The 18,341-nt window shown below is 45.5% G+C and overlaps 1 protein-coding gene across 2 annotated transcripts in view; it reads left to right on the top strand.

Moving 5' to 3' along the window:
* Positions 1-5,847: 5,847 nt before the first annotated feature.
* LOC106567684 (prepronociceptin) overlaps positions 5,848-18,341 on the top strand; it is a 38,986-nt gene continuing 26,492 nt past the window's right edge. Inside the window, exon 1 of one of the 2 annotated variants that reach the window (XM_014137299.3) lies at positions 5,848-5,943. The gene's annotated coding sequence lies outside the window, so the exon portion shown is untranslated. Of the gene's footprint in view, positions 5,944-8,531; positions 8,915-18,341 lie in introns of those variants that run through there. The other variant, XM_014137452.3, reaches the window with a different exon arrangement.

The following is an 18,341-nucleotide window of genomic DNA, read 5'->3' as shown; positions in this document are numbered from 1 at the left end:
GGGTCTGGGGGAGGGGGTTCTGTGTGTGTGTGAGGGAGGGAGGGCAGGGGGTCTGGGGGGGAGGGGGTTCTGTGTGTGTGTGAGGGAGGGAGGGCAGGGGGTCTGGGGGGGAGGGGGTTCTGTGTGTGTGTGAGGGAGGGAGGGCAGGGGGTCTGGGGGGGAGGGGGTTCTGTGTGTGTGTGAGGGAGGGAGGGCAGGGGGTCTGGGGGAGGGGGTTCTGTGTGTGTGTGTGTGAGGGAGGGCAGGGGGTCTGGGGGAGGGGGTTCTGTGTGTGTGTGTGTGTGTGAGGGAGGGCAGGGGGTCTGGGGGAGGGGGTTCTGTGTGTGTGTGTGTGAGGGAGGGCAGGGGGTCTGGGGGAGGGGGTTCTGTGTGTGTGTGTGTGAGGGAGGGCAGAGGGTCTGGGGGAGGGGGTTCTGTGTGTGTGTGAGGGAGGGCAGGGGGTCTGGGGGAGGGGGTTCTGTGTGTGTGTGAGGGAGGGAGGGCAGGGGGTCTGGGGGAGGGGGTTCTGTGTGTGTGTGTGTGTGAGTGAGGGCAGGGGGTCTGGGGGAGGGGGTTCTGTGTGTGTGTGTGTGTGAGGGAGGGCAGGGGGTCTGGGGGAGATGGTTCTGTGTGTGTGTGTGTGTGAGGGAGGGCAGGGGGTCTGGGGGAGGGGGTTCTGTGTGTGTGTGTGTGTGAGGGAGGGAGGGCAGGGGGTCTGGGGGAGGGGGTTCTGTGTGTGTGTGAGGGAGGGAGGGCAGGGGGTCTGGGGGAGGGGGTTCTGTGTGTGTGTGTGTGAGGGAGGGCAGGGGGTCTGGGGGAGGGGTTCTGTGTGTGTGTGTGTGTGTGAGGGAGGGCAGGGGGTCTGGGGGAGGGGGTTCTGTGTGTGTGTGAGGGAGGGAGGGCAGGGGGTCTGGGGGAGGGGGTTCTGTGTGTGTGTGTGTGTGTGAGGGAGGGCAGGGGGTCTGGGGGAGGGGTTCTGTGTGTGTGTGTGTGTGAGGGAGGGCAGGGGGTCTGGGGGAGGGGGTTCTGTGTGTGTGTGTGTGTGAGGGAGGGCAGGGGGTCTGGGGGAGGGGGTTCTGTGTGTGTGTGAGGGAGGGAGGGCAGGGGGTCTGGGGGAGGGGGTTCTGTGTGTGTGTGAGGGAGGGAGGGCAGGGGGTCTGGGGGGGAGGGGGTTCTGTGTGTGTGTGAGGGAGGGAGGGCAGGGGGTCTGGGGGGGAGGGGGTTCTGTGTGTGTGTGAGGGAGGGAGGGCAGGGGGTCTGGGGGGGAGGGGGTTCTGTGTGTGTGTGAGGGAGGGAGGGCAGGGGGTCTGGGGGAGGGGGTTCTGTGTGTGTGTGTGTGAGGGAGGGCAGGGGGTCTGGGGGAGGGGGTTCTGTGTGTGTGTGTGTGTGTGAGGGAGGGCAGGGGGTCTGGGGGAGGGGGTTCTGTGTGTGTGTGTGTGAGGGAGGGCAGGGGGTCTGGGGGAGGGGGTTCTGTGTGTGTGTGTGAGGGAGGGCAGAGGGTCTGGGGGAGGGGGTTCTGTGTGTGTGTGAGGGAGGGAGGGCAGGGGGTCTGGGGGAGGGGGTTCTGTGTGTGTGTGAGGGAGGGAAGGGGGTCTGGGGGAGGGGGTTCTGTGTGTGTGTGAGGGAGGGAGGGCAGGGGGTCTGGGGGAGGGGGTTCTGTGTGTGTGTGAGGGAGGGAGGGCAGGGGGTCTGGGGGAGGGGGTTCTGTGTGTGTGTGAGGGAGGGAGGGAGGGCAGGGGGTCTGGGGGGGAGGGGGTTCTGTGTGTGTGTGTGTGAGGGAGGGAGGGCAGGGGGTCTGCGGGGGTTCTGTGTGTGTGTGAGGGAGGGCAGGGGGTCTGGGAGAGGGGGTTCTGTGTGTGTGTGAGGGAGGGCAGGGGGTCTGGGGGAGGGGGTTCTGTGTGTGTGTGAGGGAGGGAGGGCAGGGGGTCTGGGGGGGAGGGGGTTCTGTGTGTGTGTGAGGGAGGGAGGGCAGGGGGTCTGGGGGGGAGGGGGTTCTGTGTGTGTGTGAGGGAGGGAGGGCAGGGGGTCTGGGGTGGGGGGGAGGGGGTTCTGTGTGTGTGTGAGGGAGGGAGGGCAGGGGGTCTGGGGGAGGGGGTTCTGTGTGTGTGTGTGTGAGGGAGGGCAGGGGGTCTGGGGGAGGGGGTTCTGTGTGTGTGTGTGTGTGTGAGGGAGGGCAGGGGGTCTGGGGGAGGGGGTTCTGTGTGTGTGTGTGTGAGGGAGGGCAGGGGGTCTGGGGGAGGGGGTTCTGTGTGTGTGTGTGTGAGGGAGGGCAGAGGGTCTGGGGGAGGGGGTTCTGTGTGTGTGTGAGGGAGGGCAGGGGGTCTGGGGGAGGGGGTTCTGTGTGTGTGTGAGGGAGGGAGGGCAGGGGGTCTGGGGGAGGGGGTTCTGTGTGTGTGTGTGTGTGAGTGAGGGCAGGGGGTCTGGGGGAGGGGGTTCTGTGTGTGTGTGTGTGTGAGGGAGGGCAGGGGGTCTGGGGGAGAGGGTTCTGTGTGTGTGTGTGTGTGAGGGAGGGCAGGGGGTCTGGGGGAGGGGGTTCTGTGTGTGTGTGTGTGTGAGGGAGGGAGGGCAGGGGGTCTGGGGGAGGGGGTTCTGTGTGTGTGTGAGGGAGGGAGGGCAGGGGGTCTGGGGGAGGGGGTTCTGTGTGTGTGTGTGTGAGGGAGGGCAGGGGGTCTGGGGGAGGGGTTCTGTGTGTGTGTGTGTGTGTGAGGGAGGGCAGGGGGTCTGGGGGAGGGGGTTCTGTGTGTGTGTGAGGGAGGGAGGGCAGGGGGTCTGGGGGAGGGGGTTCTGTGTGTGTGTGTGTGTGTGAGGGAGGGCAGGGGGTCTGGGGGAGGGGTTCTGTGTGTGTGTGTGTGTGAGGGAGGGCAGGGGGTCTGGGGGAGGGGGTTCTGTGTGTGTGTGTGTGTGAGGGAGGGCAGGGGGTCTGGGGGAGGGGGTTCTGTGTGTGTGTGAGGGAGGGAGGGCAGGGGGTCTGGGGGAGGGGGTTCTGTGTGTGTGTGTGTGAGGGAGGGCAGGGGGTCTGGGGGAGGGGGTTCTGTGTGTGTGTGTGTGAGGGAGGGCAGGGGGTCTGGGGGAGGGGGTTCTGTGTGTGTGTGTGTGAGGGAGGGCAGGGGGTCTGGGGGAGGGGGTTCTGTGTGTGTGTGTGTGAGGGAGGGCAGGGGGTCTGGGGGAGGGGGTTCTGTGTGTGTGTGTGTGAGGGAGGGCAGGGGGTCTGGGGGAGGGGGTTCTGTGTGTGTGTTAGAGGTGGTTGTTCTCATCCAAACAAAAACAAAACAAATATTTCTTAACCATGCAAAGTTAACCAACTGGGTTCAGATGTCAGTTCAACGTCTAGTTTTCATTTACATTTGTTTGCGCCTTCAACTAACGTGAATTCAATGTGAAATCAGCAAAACATTTCACCGTGTCATTGGATTTAGATTAAAAGTTGGGTGAAAAAAGACAAAATGTGCTTACAGTGATTACTTTTTATAAATCCAATTAGTTTTCCACGTTGATTCAATGTCATCACATAGACTTTTGGGGTTGAAATCACATGGAAAAACGTTGATTAAACCATTTTTGTCCTGTGGGGAGTGAAGTGACCAAACACGAACACGTACAAACAGGAAAGCACAACCACTTTGATTGAATGGCCTTAATTAAAGCCTTAGGACTGTGAGACATACAGAAATCTTTATTTGTGGCTCTGTTGACTGTAATGCTCCCTAAGGAAAAACTCCAGAACTTTAAGATCACCTTCCTAATGTTGAGTTGCACCCCCTTTTGCCCTCAGAACAGCCTCAGTTCGTCTGGGCATGGACACTTCAAGGTGTCGAAAGCGTTCAACAGCGATGCTGGCTCATATTGACTCCAATGCTTCCCACGGTTGTGTCAAGTTGGCTGGATGTCCTTTGGGTGGTGGACCATTCTTGATACACACGGGAAACTGTTTAGGTGAAAAATCCAGCAGCGGTACAGTTCTTCTACACTCAAACTGGTGCGCCTGGCACCTACTACCATACCCCATTTAAAGGTACTTAAATATTAGTTTTTTCCATTCACTCTCTGAATGGCACACCTACACAATCCATGTCTCAAGGCTTAAAAATCTTTCTTTCTCCTCCCCTTCATCTACATTGATTGTAGTGGATTTAACAGGTGACATCATTAAGGGATCATAGCTTTCCCCTGGATTCACCTGGTCAGTCTATGTCATGGAAACACTCAGTGTATATCCCAATGAGAGGATCTGTTTGCGTCTAACGTACTTAAAGGGAAATTAGCACCACCCCCAACATCAATATATGTGAAAACAGCCCATTTCTATGTTTGTAGTAAAAAAAAGATAGAGGAAGACAAGTGTTTCCAATGACATCTTCAACCAATTAGTGGACAATTAGGAGGCAATTAGTAGGCAATGCCTCGTCATAATTGGTTAAAATCACATGTAGCACACCGATGATGTCATTGGAAACACTTATCTTCCTCTTTCTTTTTTAATACAAAACATAGAAATGCACCATTTTCACATATGTTGATGTTGGGGTAATGCTGGAGATGATGAAAATGAAGTTGACATTTGGGTTGGATTTTTGTTCTTTGGCTAGAATGATGAACCAACGCTACATCTACGTCAGTAGCTGCACAGATAAGGATGAGCGATTAATGGACTGGATCACTGACTTGGACCAGGGTTTAGAGATAACACAATGAGAGGAAGAGAGATGAAATGATTATGGCTTTGTCATCTCCAGAATAGACTCAATTAATATAATTATAAAAAGGTCAATTTTACCAAGATTATTTTATCTGGAAGTAGGAAAGCACAGAGGCTCGTAGGGGTCACAGGGTCACGTTCCCCCTCAGAGGTGTCCTTTTAAAAAATATATATATGTATTTATTTATTTAAAAAAATATGTTGTTGTTGTTGTTTCTCTGTAATACTGCTAGTCACCTAGCAATATAATGAAGTTAGCTTTAGCCCAGATAGGTTCCCAATCTCATGACTAGCTACCAAGAATCCATTTCAGACCATCAGTAGCTAGATTATTTAACTATTTTAGTTGACATGCCTGCTGGTAAGGTTGGTAGTCTTCAGAAAAGCAAGCAATAACTAAATGTACTGAATAACACACATTCCTTTCCATCTTTTACCCAGAGATGCACAGAAGCTTATTTCATTGCTTTAAAAAAGGACTCACCAGTCAGGAGGATAGAGACAGCTCAAGATGTATGCTTAGAATATACATATATTTTTTATATAGAATTGAGCATAATGATTATAGCTCTATAATGCAGGAAAAAGCTGTTTCAGGTGTTTGAAAATTGCTAAATGTGTTGGGTAGCTGAAGTAGGAGACCGCAGGTTATACGTTGGCATTGACAAACTAATGTAAGTCTGCCTGTCCATCATATGTAATAAGCTTCCTTCCTTCCTTCCTTCCTTCCTTCCTTCCTTCCTTCCTTCCTTCCTTCCTTCCTTCCTTCCTTCCTTCCTTCCTTCCTTCCTTCCTTCCTTCCTTCCTTCCTTCCTTCCTTCCTTCCTTCCTTCCTTCCTCTTCTTCCTTCCTTCCTTCCTTCCTTCCCTCTCTCTCTCGCTGTCTCTCTCTATCTCTCTCTCACTCTCTTTCAAGTGTCCCCCTTTCTCTCCCTCTCTCCATCTCTCCAACCCCTCTCTCTTTCACTAGGTTTCTGTCTAAGTCTCCAACCCCTCTTTCTCTCACTAGCTCTCTGTTTCTAAGTCTCCAACCCCTCCCTCTCTCGTTCCACTCTCTCCATCCCCCTCCTCTCTGTGATGAAAGTGAAAGGGGGATGCAGGGGGCAGCACCAAAGGGAGGGGTGTGCCCCTCTATAAGAGGTCTGAGCAACAGCCTGTCTGTATAGATGAAATACACTGAGAAAGAAGACAGGACACTAACTAGAGCTGCTGCACTGTAGACCAAAGTCACTTAAAGGACCTGCGCCCAAACCCCTCTATAGTACTCAGGTAAGACTGACCTTAGACCTTCAGACTTGGCTTAAGGTGGGGATGGGGAGAACTCACCTGGCTTGATTTTGTTGCTGGGACATTTCCCTGGCGGACACTGAAGGAGTATAGGTTCAGTTTTAAACCTGAGAAGTTGCCTAACAGCTCAGTGCAGTTTGGTTTATCTTCTGGTGGCTGGTTTATTTATAGGGTGGCATGTGTTTTTAGGGTTAGTTAGTTATCAGTTTGAGCAATGTAGAATTTCTCTCTGGGTTCTTGCTGAAGTATGGAGGAGTTTTCCCACTGTCATTTACAGGTAAAGCATGTAGAATGCCACTGAAACAAATGAGTTAAAAAGGAAAATAAAAACCACACAGTAAGTGAGCAACAATTTGGGAGATAAGACTGATTTATTTGATGCAATATCAAGACATAAGGAGAGGACAATAAATTGCTAAGGAGAAGAAAATACTATTACTTTGGATTTTATTCATCAAGTTAGAATGTGAAATTACATGGCAATATTTTAACTTGATAACGATTTAATTGTGTTGTATGGTATATTCTTCGTGGAGATTCGCGATGTGTACAAGAGTAACTGCTGGTACACAGTCACTGCTTAATCTGAGCACTCTTTCTCTTTTATTTGCTCTATTTTTCTTTCTGTGTTCTCTCTCTCTTTATGTGTTTCTCTCTCTCTGTGTTCTCTCTCTCTTTATGTGTTTCTCTCTTTCTGTGTTCTCTCTCTCTTTATGTGTTCTCTCTCTCTCTGTGTTCTCTCTTTCTGTGTTCTCTTTCTCTTTCTGTGTTCTCTCTCTCTTTATGTGTTTCTCTCTTTCTGTGTTCTCTTTCTCTTTCTGTGTTCTCTCTCTCTTTATGTGTTTCTCTCTTTCTGTGTTCTCTTTCTCTTTGTGTTCTCTCTCTCTTTGTGTTCTCTCTTTCTGTGTTCTCTTTCTCTTTCTGTGTTCTCTTTCTCTTTATGTGTTTCTCTCTTTCTGTGTTCTCTTTCTCTTTCTGTGCTCTCTCTCTCTTTATGTGTTTCTCTCTTTCTGTGTTCTCTTTCTCTTTCTGTGTTCTCTCTCTCTTTGTGTTCTCTCTCTCTTTGTGTTCTCTCTTTCTGTGTTCTCTCTCTCTTTCTGTCTTCCCTCTCTCTTTCTCTGTTCTCTCTCTTTCTGTGCTCTCTCTCTTCCTCGACTCTCTTTCTGTGTTCTCTCTCTCTTTGTGTTCTCTCTCTCTTTCTGTGCTCTCTTTCTCTTTATGTGTTCTCTCTCTCTTTCTGTGCGCTCTTTCTCTTTCTGTGCTCTCTCTGTGTTCTCTCTCTCTTTCTGTGCTCTCTTTCTCTTTCTGTGCTCTCTCTCTTTCTGTGTTTCTCTCTCTCTTTATGTGTTTCTCTCTCTCTGTGTTCTCTCTCTCTTTATGTGTTTCTCTCTTTCTGTGTTCTCTTTCTCTTTCTGTGTTCTCTCTCTCTTTGTGTTCTCTCTCTCTTTGTGTTCTCTCTCTCTTTGTGTTCTCTCTCTCTTTGTGTTCTCTCTTTCTGTGTTCTCTTTCTCTTTCTGTGTTCTCTTTCTCTTTCTGTGTTCTCTCTCTCTTTATGTGTTTCTCTCTTTCTGTGTTCTCTTTCTCTTTCTGTGTTCTCTCTCTCTTTGTGTTCTCTCTCTCTTTGTGTTCTCTCTTTCTGTGTTCTCTTTCTCTTTCTGTGTTCTCTTTCTCTTTCTGTGTTCTCTCTCTCTTTCTGTGTTCCCTCTCTCTTTCTCTGTTCTCTCTCTTTCTGTGCTCTCTCTCTTCCTCGACTCTCTTTCTGTGTTCTCTCTCTCTTTGTGTTCTCTCTCTCTTTCTGTGCTCTCTTTCTCTTTATGTGTTCTCTCTCTCTTTCTGTGCGCTCTTTCTCTTTCTGTGCTCTCTCTGTGTTCTCTCTCTCTTTCTGTGCTCTCTTTCTCTTTCTGTGCTCTCTCTCTTTCTGTGCTCTCTTTCTCTTTCTGTGCTCTCTCTCTTTCTGTGCTCTCTTTCTGTGCTCTCTCTCTCTGCGTTCTCTCTCTCTCTTTCTGTGCTCTCTTTCTGTGCTCTCTCTCTCTGCGTTCTCTCTCTCTTTCTGTGCTCTCTTTCTGTGCCCTCTTTCTCCTTGTGTTCTCTCTCTCTTTCTGTGCTCTCTTTCTCTTTGTGCTCTCTCTCTCTTTCTGTGCTCTCTTTCTCTTTGTGCTCTCTCTCTCTTTCTGTGCTCTCTCTCTCTTTCTGTGCTCTCTCTTTCTGTTCTCTCTCTCTTTCTGTGCTCTCTCTCTCTTTCTGTGCTCTTTCTGTTCTGTGTTCGCTCTCTCTTTCTGTGATCTCTCTCTCTGTGCTCTCTCTCTTTCTGTGATCTCGCTCTCTCTCTCTGTGCTCTCTCTTTATATGCTCTCTTTCTCTTTGTGTTCTCTCTCTTTCTGTGCTCACTCTCTCTTTCTGTGCTCACTCTCTCTTTCTGTGCTCTCTCTCTCTTTCTGTGCTCTCTCTCTCTTTCTGTGCTCTCTCTCTCTTTCTGTGCTCTTTCGCTCTCTTCTGTGCTCTTTCGCTCTCTTCTGTGCTCTTTCACTCTCTTCCTGTGCTCTTTCTCTCTATTCTCGGTGCTCGTGGCACAGTTAAAGTCCTGACCCATGACAGGAGCATATTTCTCCCATCACTCTCATTATCCTCCTATTGATCCCCTGGTCTTTAAATCGATTCATCTCCACCAAGACGATGCAAGACTATTATTTTCCACAGTTAACACCCCAGGGAGAAGGTTAAATCTTTATGCTTTCGGTGCAAAATACTGTCTGCAAAGACATTTCCTGTTGATGATCTGATGACGGCAGAGAACTAACCACATGGCTGCTCATGACTTAGGCTAAAGCCCGGGGGCAGTTTCTGTTGCTTTCCAGGACTCACTTTGTGTGTTCTGTCAATGGACCACCACTTAATGAGGGGCTATCTACAGCTGTAGTCCATAAATCATTTGTTCACAGTAGGGGAGAGTGGGGTAAGTTGCGCTCTTTTATACATTCAGCATTACTCCGTCAAGGGCAATACAGTGTTCTTTCTAACAAACATCTACATATATTTCAGGATGTTGTGTATCCCTGGAAATAATATGAATTCATGTAGACATTACAGTTTTGAAAACATAGCTTGTCCAAAAAAAGTGGTCTCTTGGCACTTTTTTGTTTGCCTTGGGGTAAGTTGAGCTGCTGGACAGGGTAAGTTAAGCCGACTATAAATTTCTATACTGAATGAAATACTTAAATTGTCTCACCTTACCCCAAGGCAAACCTTTTGAATATATTAGCCCACACAGCTACAAGGATGCTTTTTCATGCTAGGTTTAAGACCTCATATTGAAGCGTATAGAGACCCCAACTGACGTATAGAACAATCTTACAATTTTCTACTTTGGTTTAGATACAAGCATCACGAAACCTCTAACACAATACATTCATTTGATTTGGTGAAAGTCCGTTTTTTTGGGCCTAACTTGCTTACCACTCTTTTTCCATGTGGTTTCTTCCTTCACAGACTCCATGCAATTATGACCTATTTCAAAAAAGATTTGGCCAAATTATTAATTTTGTGTATGGTTTCCTAGAAACAAGGGTGACTCAACTTACTTCTTTGGCTCAATTTACCCCACTCTACTAGAATTATATTTACTGCCTAGAGCTATTCTGGTGCTGTGAATGAGAGGAAAGCCCTAGACAGTTAGCAGTGCAGTGGGTTAACATACAAGCCTTACTGCACCAACCCTAAATGAACAAATTCAATATAAGAGTGCTAGTGAGGTGCTCAGGGTCCTACACAGATGTAGGATCTTAATTTGATCACCCTGTTGCAGGAGAACTTTCCTGCAATGCAGGAAATGTAAAACCTGTAGTGTATTTGAGGTTTCAAAACTGGTTCAAATTAAGATCCCACATCTGTAGTTATTGTTCCTCTGTCATTCATTTGACTTAGAATCAGAATTGTCTGCATTTTGATGGACATGGTGTCTTTTAGAAATTATACCATTTTCCTTACTAAAGCCGATATTGGGTTAATCGGGGTCAGTTTAATTTCTGTCTTTTTAATTTGCTTTTATTATAAATGTAATCTATACCTGGTTACCGAGATTATTTTAAAGGCTTATTCCATACCTGGTTGAACAGTGGTTTGATGGAGGTGTTTTTCTTTGAATATCAGTCAATATCAATTTGGGTTTGTTCAAAGGAGTCAATCAGGATTAGCTTTCAACTGATTATAGGCTTAAGCTGTACATGGCTAGCTGCCCCGTGGGAGATAAAGGCTAATCGGGGGGTGAATATTGCGCTTTCCAGAGAGAGGTGAAGGCACAGAGGGACTCAGGAGGTCAGGTTCAAAGCTACACATTGACTGGAGCTGCTATCGGTCAAACTTCATTATATCTAGAGGTTTCAGAGCACAATGGAAATCTACTCAATCAAATTAGCCTTTTACTTTTCTCAGAAGATACTCCATATATATGCTGTGTTTCAAATTAGGCTTGCATTAGCTCCCTAAGCAAATGCTTAGCCTTTAGCTCAGTGGGCTTCTACAGCTTTACGGTGCACAGACGACCCAGGGTGAAACCCAGTAGACGGATAATATCGTCTCAGGGAAAGGGTTTTCTCCACTTAGTCTGCGTCTTCTGATTAGACACAGAGAAAGAGAAAGAGATAAAGAGAGAGAGTGTGTGTGTGTGTGTGTGTGTGTGTGTGTGTGTGTGCGCGCGCGCGCAACTAGCTCTCACAGTCTCACGTCAGAATTTAACGTTCATCCATGTTTCTCAAACGTCACATTTTTAAGTGTTTATGTTTACTCACATTTTTAAGGTTAGGGTCAAGTTTAGGCATTAACTCAGAGTGGTTATGGTAAGGGTTAAGGTTTGGGATAGGCTGAAAACAAAAATCTCATAAACAACTTTCTATTGCTGGATTCGAACGTGTGACCTTTGATATCAGAGGCAGATGCTTACAAAACCAAACCCTACTTGAAGGTAACATCGGTCACTGTTGCCCCTAGTGGCCGATTGTCATCAGACCTGGATGGATGTCGAATACTGACTTGTATCACGGGTGACCTGGCTGGTGTGTGTGTGCATGTTTTCTCGCCTGTGTGTGTGCGTGTGCATGCCTCCATGCTCGCCTATGTGTGTGTGTGTGTGTGTGTGTGTGTGTGTGTGTGTGTGTGTGTGTGTGTGTGTGTGTGTGTGTGTGTGTGTGTGTGTGTGTGTGTGTGTGTGTGTGTGTGTGTGTGTGTGTGTGTGTGTGTGTGTGTGTGTGTGTGTAAAAGAGAGAGAAAGAGAGAGGAGTGTGTAAATGTGATTTTAAAGGGATTTCAAGACAATTAGATGCGGCCTCCTCAGACCTGGGGGCAAAATAATTCAAAGCTCTCCCCATCCGGCACGACACAGATTTGAGGAAACTGTGAAATTAGCTCTTGATCAGCTCTCTGTTGTTCTTCTGTGCAACCGTTTGAACGGTCCTCAGCATCAGATAGAGGACCAAGATAGGTTCTACTCTGGAGTTATGTCAGTGACATGGTGTATGTTACGCTAGTTTGTAACAGTTGTACAGTTGTTGGAAACCCTCCCGTATAGTTGTGGATCAGTTGTATAGTACAACTACCGGCAGTAGAAGGCAGCCACTCAGCTTGAGAAAAAAGAACCCATTAAGACTAAAGGGATCCCTATTAGAAAGTCATCAAACTGCATTCCTAATATCCCCGAGGTGACAAGGTACAAATCTGTCGTTCTGCCCCTGAACAAGGCAGTTAACCCACTGTTCCTAGGCCGTCATTGTAAATAAGAATTTGTTCTTAACTGACTTGCCTAGTTAAATAAAGGTTAAAAAAAAATATATCACATAAATATGGATGCCATACTGGATACGTTTTACAAATCTCGGATGAATTGAGGGAGAAATAAAATTAAAAATCACTATGTTTTGCATATGCCTATAATACGCAGAGCCCCAATTGAGAACCCATTCCAACAAGTTGTGTCCTGGGTCGTGTTCAATAGGCACGAAATGGAAGAAAACGTTTTAAAACACTGTACTAGGGACATGCAACATTAACTCATCCAATAAGAACGCTCATTTTCATTACGTTGTGCCTTATGGAACACCACCCCGTTTACACAACCTACTGAGAAGAGTCCTGAATCTCCCTTGAAAAGCAGATAATGACAGACAGTTCCCTGAAGAAAAAAAACGTTGTTCTTCTTTTCTCCTAAGTGGCTCTTCCTTGTTGGATAAAACAGGAGCTGAACAGGATGACACGCGAAAAGATGTGTTTGGAGGGGAAACGGCGGTGGGTGAGGACTTTGTGTCCATTCCCCCTCAATTCCTGACAGGGGTGTTCTTTGTCTGCCACATCACGGGTGTCACATCACATCAACTCTGCAGCTGCCTTTCACAGCATCACTGCAGGTCTGAGTCAGGTGTGTTATGCTATTATTATTAAATACAGATGTAGGATCTTAATTTGAGCCAGTTTGCTACAGCAGGAAAATAATCCTGAGGCAACAAGAAATGTGAATTATTATGTGGATTATAATTAATGGACATTTTTGTAGGGGTTGATACATTTTTCGTAAGGGAAATTCAAGTCAGAAACCTCAAATACACTAGAAGTCTAAAAGTTCCTGAATTGCAGAAAAGTTTGCCTGCAACAGGGTGATAAAATGAAGATCCTACATCTGTATAAGACAGTGTATAATTATATAGCCTCTGACTAGTCTCTAACAACCGGATGTTCCAGATTTCAGGGGAAAAAGAGCCTGCATCTACTCCTCCTCCACATTTACTGGATTGGTTAAACAGAGCAGAAGATAACCTCCCCTGACAGTTATTTTCCTCCTCCTAAAGACCAGTATGTAGGGGATCTAGTTTCATCAACTTTTAGTGATGGATGAAATGCGCCTGATGGCGTTAATGATAGTGGAATAATAATAGCTACTGTAAATTGGACACTGCAGTGAGATTAACAAGAATTTAAGCTTTCTGCACATATAAGACATGTCTATGTAGAGCAGGTATTCCCAGGGGTACGCACAATACCATTGGGGGTACGCCAAATAAAAATGGGATTCACATTTTTTTCTTCACATTTTCAAACAGTCCATTTATATTTTCCAACAGGGCTATACATTTGGGTGAGTTTTTCTTCTCGCCTGAGTAGCCTCATTTCACTGACAAAAATTCATTTAAACCATCTTGTGTTCAGCGAAATAACAACACAATGTCAAATACAGGTAGCCTAGTCAAATAATGAACATCCAATCACATTAACCGTTACTCTCTCGCAGGAATTCCACTAACGGTCCATATGTAGCCAAACGTAGCTGCTGCTCATGTTGGCATCTATACTGATGGCGCAAAAGCCATGACAGGGACACATAGTGGAGAGGTAACGCGTGTGCAAGCAGTTGCTCCCGACGCCACTTGGGTACACTGCAGCATCCACAGAGAGGCTCTTGCTGCCAAGGGAATGCCTGACAGCTTGAAAGACATTTTGGACACTACAGTGAAAATGGTTAACTTTGTTAAAGCAAGGCACTCTTGTGTATTTTCTGCATTATGCAATGATATAGGCAGCGACCATGTAACGCTTTTACAACTGGTGGTTATCAAGGGGCAAAGTATTGACACGTTTTTTTAGTTGAGAGACGAGCTTAAAGTTTTCTTTACTGACCATAATTTTCACTTGTCTGACCGCTTGCATGATGACGAGTTTCTCATACGACTGGCCTATCTGGGTGATGTTTTTTTCTCACCTGAATGATCTGAATCTAGGATTATAGGGACTGTCAGCAACTATATTCAATGTGTGGGACAAAATTGAGGCTATGATTAAGAAGTTGGAGCTCTTCTCTGTCTGCATTAACAAGGACAACACACAGTTCTTTCCATCATTGTATGATTTTTTTGGTGTGCAAATGAACTCAAGCTTATGGAAAATGTCAAATGTGATATAGCGAAGCACCTGAGTGAGTTGGGTGCACAATTATGTAGGTACTTTCCCGAAACGGATGACACAAACAACTGGATGTATTATCCCTTTCATGCCCTGCCTCCAGTCCACTTACTGATATCTGAACAAGAGAGCCTCATCAAAATTTCAAAAAGCGGTTCTGAGAAAATTTTATTTGATCAGAAGTACTGCCAGATTTCTGGATTGGGCTGCTCTCAGATTATCCTGCCTTGGCAAATCGCTCTGTTAAGATACTGATGCCCTTTGCAACCACGTACCTATGTGAGAGTGGATTCTCGGCCCTCACTACCATGAAAACTAAATACAGGCACAGACTGTGTGTGGAAAATGATTTAACCTGTCTGGGAACCCGGGACGCTTGCGTCCCACCCTAGTCAACAGCCAGTGGAATCGCGTCGCGCGAAATACAAATACCTCATAAATGCTATAACTTCAATTTCTCAAACATATGACTATTTTACACCATTTTATAGATACACCTTTCCTGAATCGAACCACGTTGTCCGATTTCAAAAAGGCTTTACAGCGAACGCAAAACATTAGATTATGTTAGGAGAGTACCCAGCCAAAAATAATCACACTGCCATTTTTAAAGCAACTAGCATGCATCACAAATACCCAAAACACAGCTAAATGCAGCACTAACCTTTGACAATCTTCATCAGATGACACTCCTTAGGACATCATGTTACACAATACATGCATTTTTTGTTCGATAAAGTTCATATTTATATATAAAAACAGCATTTTACATCGGCGCGTGACGTTCAGAAAATATTTTCCCTCAAATGCTTCCGGTGAACCAGCGCTACAATTTACAAAATTACTATTCGAAAACATTGTTAAAATGTAATATTGTCATTCAAAGAATTATAGATTAACATCTCGTGAATGCAACCGCATTGCCAGATTTAAAAATAACTTTACTGGGAAATCACACTTTGCAATAAACGAGGTCCTATGCTCAGAAAAATAGGCTAGGCGATACAGGTTAGCGCCATCTTGGAACCATCTAAAATCAAATATACTGTAAATATTCCCTTACCTTTGATTATCTTCATCAGAAGGCACTTCCAGGAATCCCAGGTCCACAACAAATGTAGTTTTGTTCGAAAAAGTTGATAATTTATGTCCCAATAGCTCCTTCTTGTTAGCGCGTTCCGAAGGCTACTCATAATGTACGAGGCGCACGGGACTTGTCGTCACGAATGTGCAAAAAATATATATTTACGTTCGTTCAAACATGTCAAACGTTGTATAACATAAATCTTTAGGGCCTTTTTCAATCAGAGCTTCAATAATATTCAAGGCGGACGATTGCATTGTCTTACTAAATGTTTCGGAATGAAAGGGTACCCATGGGCGCCCGCGTCATAGTAGTAATGGCCCTCCCTCTATGACCAACTTTCCAAGCCTCTCTTTCGGTCAGTTTTTACCGGAGAAGACTCAAACCACTTTGTAAAGACTGTTAACATCTAGTGGAAGCATTAGGAAGTGCTAAATGAATCCTAACTCACGGTGTGTTTCATAGGCAAAGTGTTGAAGGTGATTCCACAAATCAGATTTCCACTTCCTGCATGGAATCTTCTCAGGTTTTGGCCTGCCATATGAGTTCTGTTATACTCACAGACACCATTCAAACAGTTTTAGAAACTTTAGAGTGTTTTCTATCCAAACCTACTAATTATATGCATATTCTAGTTCCTGGGCAGGAGTAGTAACCAGATTAAATCGGGTACGTTTTTTTATCCGGCCGTGCAAATACTGCCCCCTAGCCCCGACTCTCTCCAATACAACCCAACATTGTAGAGTTATGTGCATCCTTTCAGGCACAACCTTCTCATTAACCTGTGATGAGTTGTTCACAATTTTCAATGAGCAAATAAGGTTTTATATGTAAGATGGTTAAATAAAAAGCAAAATTATTGATTATTATTATATTATTATTTGTGCCTTGGTCTTGTAAGAACTCTTTGTCACTTCCCACGAGCTGGCTTGTGACAAAAACTCACACTCATTCTTATGTTTAAAAGACAGCTTTTCATCTCTCCAGATGCCCAGATATTTGTAAGCAGGAACACGATCTAAAGTACATTTGCTTAAATCATCATTGTTATTTTCATGCGCTCTAAAGAACAATATATACTTAGTTTTACCTGCATTCAATACTAATTTCAGGTCAATAAAGTTTTTCTGTAATACAATGAAGGCAGGCTGTAGTTCAGATAGAGCCTGGTCAACTGTGGGGGCAATTGCCTACACAACAGTATCATCGGCATACAATGTTTTTAATGTAAACTGTAAAAAATACAGGACCCAGAATTGACCCCTGCGGGACACCTTTCGTAATATCCAGGAAACCTGATTTAACACCATTAGTAGATACACATTGAGGTATATCTGTCAAGTAATTTTTAAACCAGTTACATGCAGCCAGGTCTAGGCTAATTTTGGAAAGCCTCTGAATAAGCAGTGAGTGATCAACAGTATCGAAAGCCTTTGACAGGTCAATGAAGAGGCAGCACAATGTTGCCTTTTGTCCATACAGTTAACCACATTATTTATAATTAGGGATGCAGCAAAGATATAGCTATAAATTGGTCTAAAACCTGACTGATGCACATTTAGAATACATTCAAAGATTAGAAAGATCTTAGCTGAAAATTAATCAAGAATTCTAATATTTTAGCTAGGCAAGAAAGTTTAGAAATAGGGCGGTAATTATTTAGGTCACAGAGGTCACCACCTTTGTGAAGGGGGAGTACATGGGCCGCCTTCCAAACCTTGGGGATAGTACCAGATATAATCGTCAGGTAAAACATATGTGCGAAAGATTCAACAATCAGGGGGCCAGAGAGCTGCAGCAACAATGGATCAAGCATATCAGCCCCAGTGGATCTTTTTACATCAATCTTTAACAATACATCTAGCACATCACAGATAAAAAAAATGGTATTAATAATGGTGGAATGATGGCGTTAAGGATGGTGGCATGACGGTGTCAATGATGGTGTCATTGATGGTGCCAATGATGGTGTCAACGATGGTGTCAATTATGGTGGAATGATGGTGACTGATGCTATCAATGATGTTGGAATGATGGTGTCAATGGTGTTGGAATGATGGTGTCAATGATTGTGAAATTATGGTGGAATGCTGTGTCAATGATGGTGGAATGATGGTGTCAATGATGGGGAATGATGGTGGAATGGTGGTGTTAATGATGGTGGAATGATGGTTGAATGCTGCGTCAATGATGGTGGAATGATGGTGTCAATGATGGTGGAATGATGGTGTCAATGATAGTGGAATGGTGTGCCAATGATTGTGGCATGATGGTGTCAATGATGGTGGAATGATGTGCTAATGATGGTGGAATGATTGTGTCAAGGATGGTGGAATGATGGTGTCAATGATGGTAGAATGAAGGTGTCAATGATGGTGAATGATGAGTGGTTTGGTGACAGTGTGAACGGCGTGTGAGTTTATGATGTGGTGAGGTTTGTGATAGATCGGTGTTTCCCAAACCTGACCTCGAGCCCTTCCATTCCACCTATTGTAACTGTGTGTCACGCTCGTCGTACGAACTGGAAGCATACTCCGACCAACGTGCAGCGTGATCTGGGTTCCACATATTTTATTTAAGTGAACCGCACAAAACAACAAAGCCTAAACGATACGTGACGCTCATAGGCAACTACAAAGAAACAAGATCCCACAAAACACAATGGGGAAATGGCTGCCTAAATATGATCCCCAATCAGAGACAACGATAAACAGCTGCCCCTGATTGGGGACCATACCAGGCCAACATAGAAATAAATAACCTAGACTAGAACACCCCCCCAGTCACACCCCGACCAAACCAAAATAGAGAATAAAAAGGCTCTCTATGGTCAGGGCGTGACACTGTGCTTGTGGATTAGTGAAACATTTGAATCAGGTGGGCTGCTAGTACTGAAATATATTCAACATTTATTTGGTCTTCATATTGTGAAAAAGCTCAAAATGGAAAATGTAAAATGTATTTGCCAGTTGTAATGAATGCATGGGAATTATTTTCCACAAGCTTTGACGACTGTGTGCTGTCCCTGTGATGGCATGTGGCTTGGTGACAAAGTTATAATCACATGTCACATTTGATCCATCAACAATGGTAGATGAATATACACCCTAGTAAATACTATAATACACTCTGCCCACAGCCAGCTGGGTGACTGGGATGGGCACTGTATCAACATGGTTGTCAATCTGATCAAAGAGCCTAGTCACTGTCTCATGACTGATGTGTGTGCGTGTTTGCATTCGTGCGTGTGTGAGCGGGCCTTGTGACCCTTAGTTACCTCATCTGACACATTTATTAAAGTTACTCCTGATGGGTTGAAACCCATTAACCGAGATGTATCCCTTGCTAGCCTTAACCA

Source organism: Salmo salar, chromosome 01 (genome assembly GCF_965601325.2).
Source record: "Salmo salar chromosome 01, fSalSal1, whole genome shotgun sequence".
Taxonomy (NCBI): Eukaryota; Metazoa; Chordata; class Actinopteri; order Salmoniformes; family Salmonidae; genus Salmo; species Salmo salar.
The sequence above is the reverse complement of the archived record's forward strand: the minus strand, read 5'-3'. Positions and strand labels throughout refer to the sequence as shown.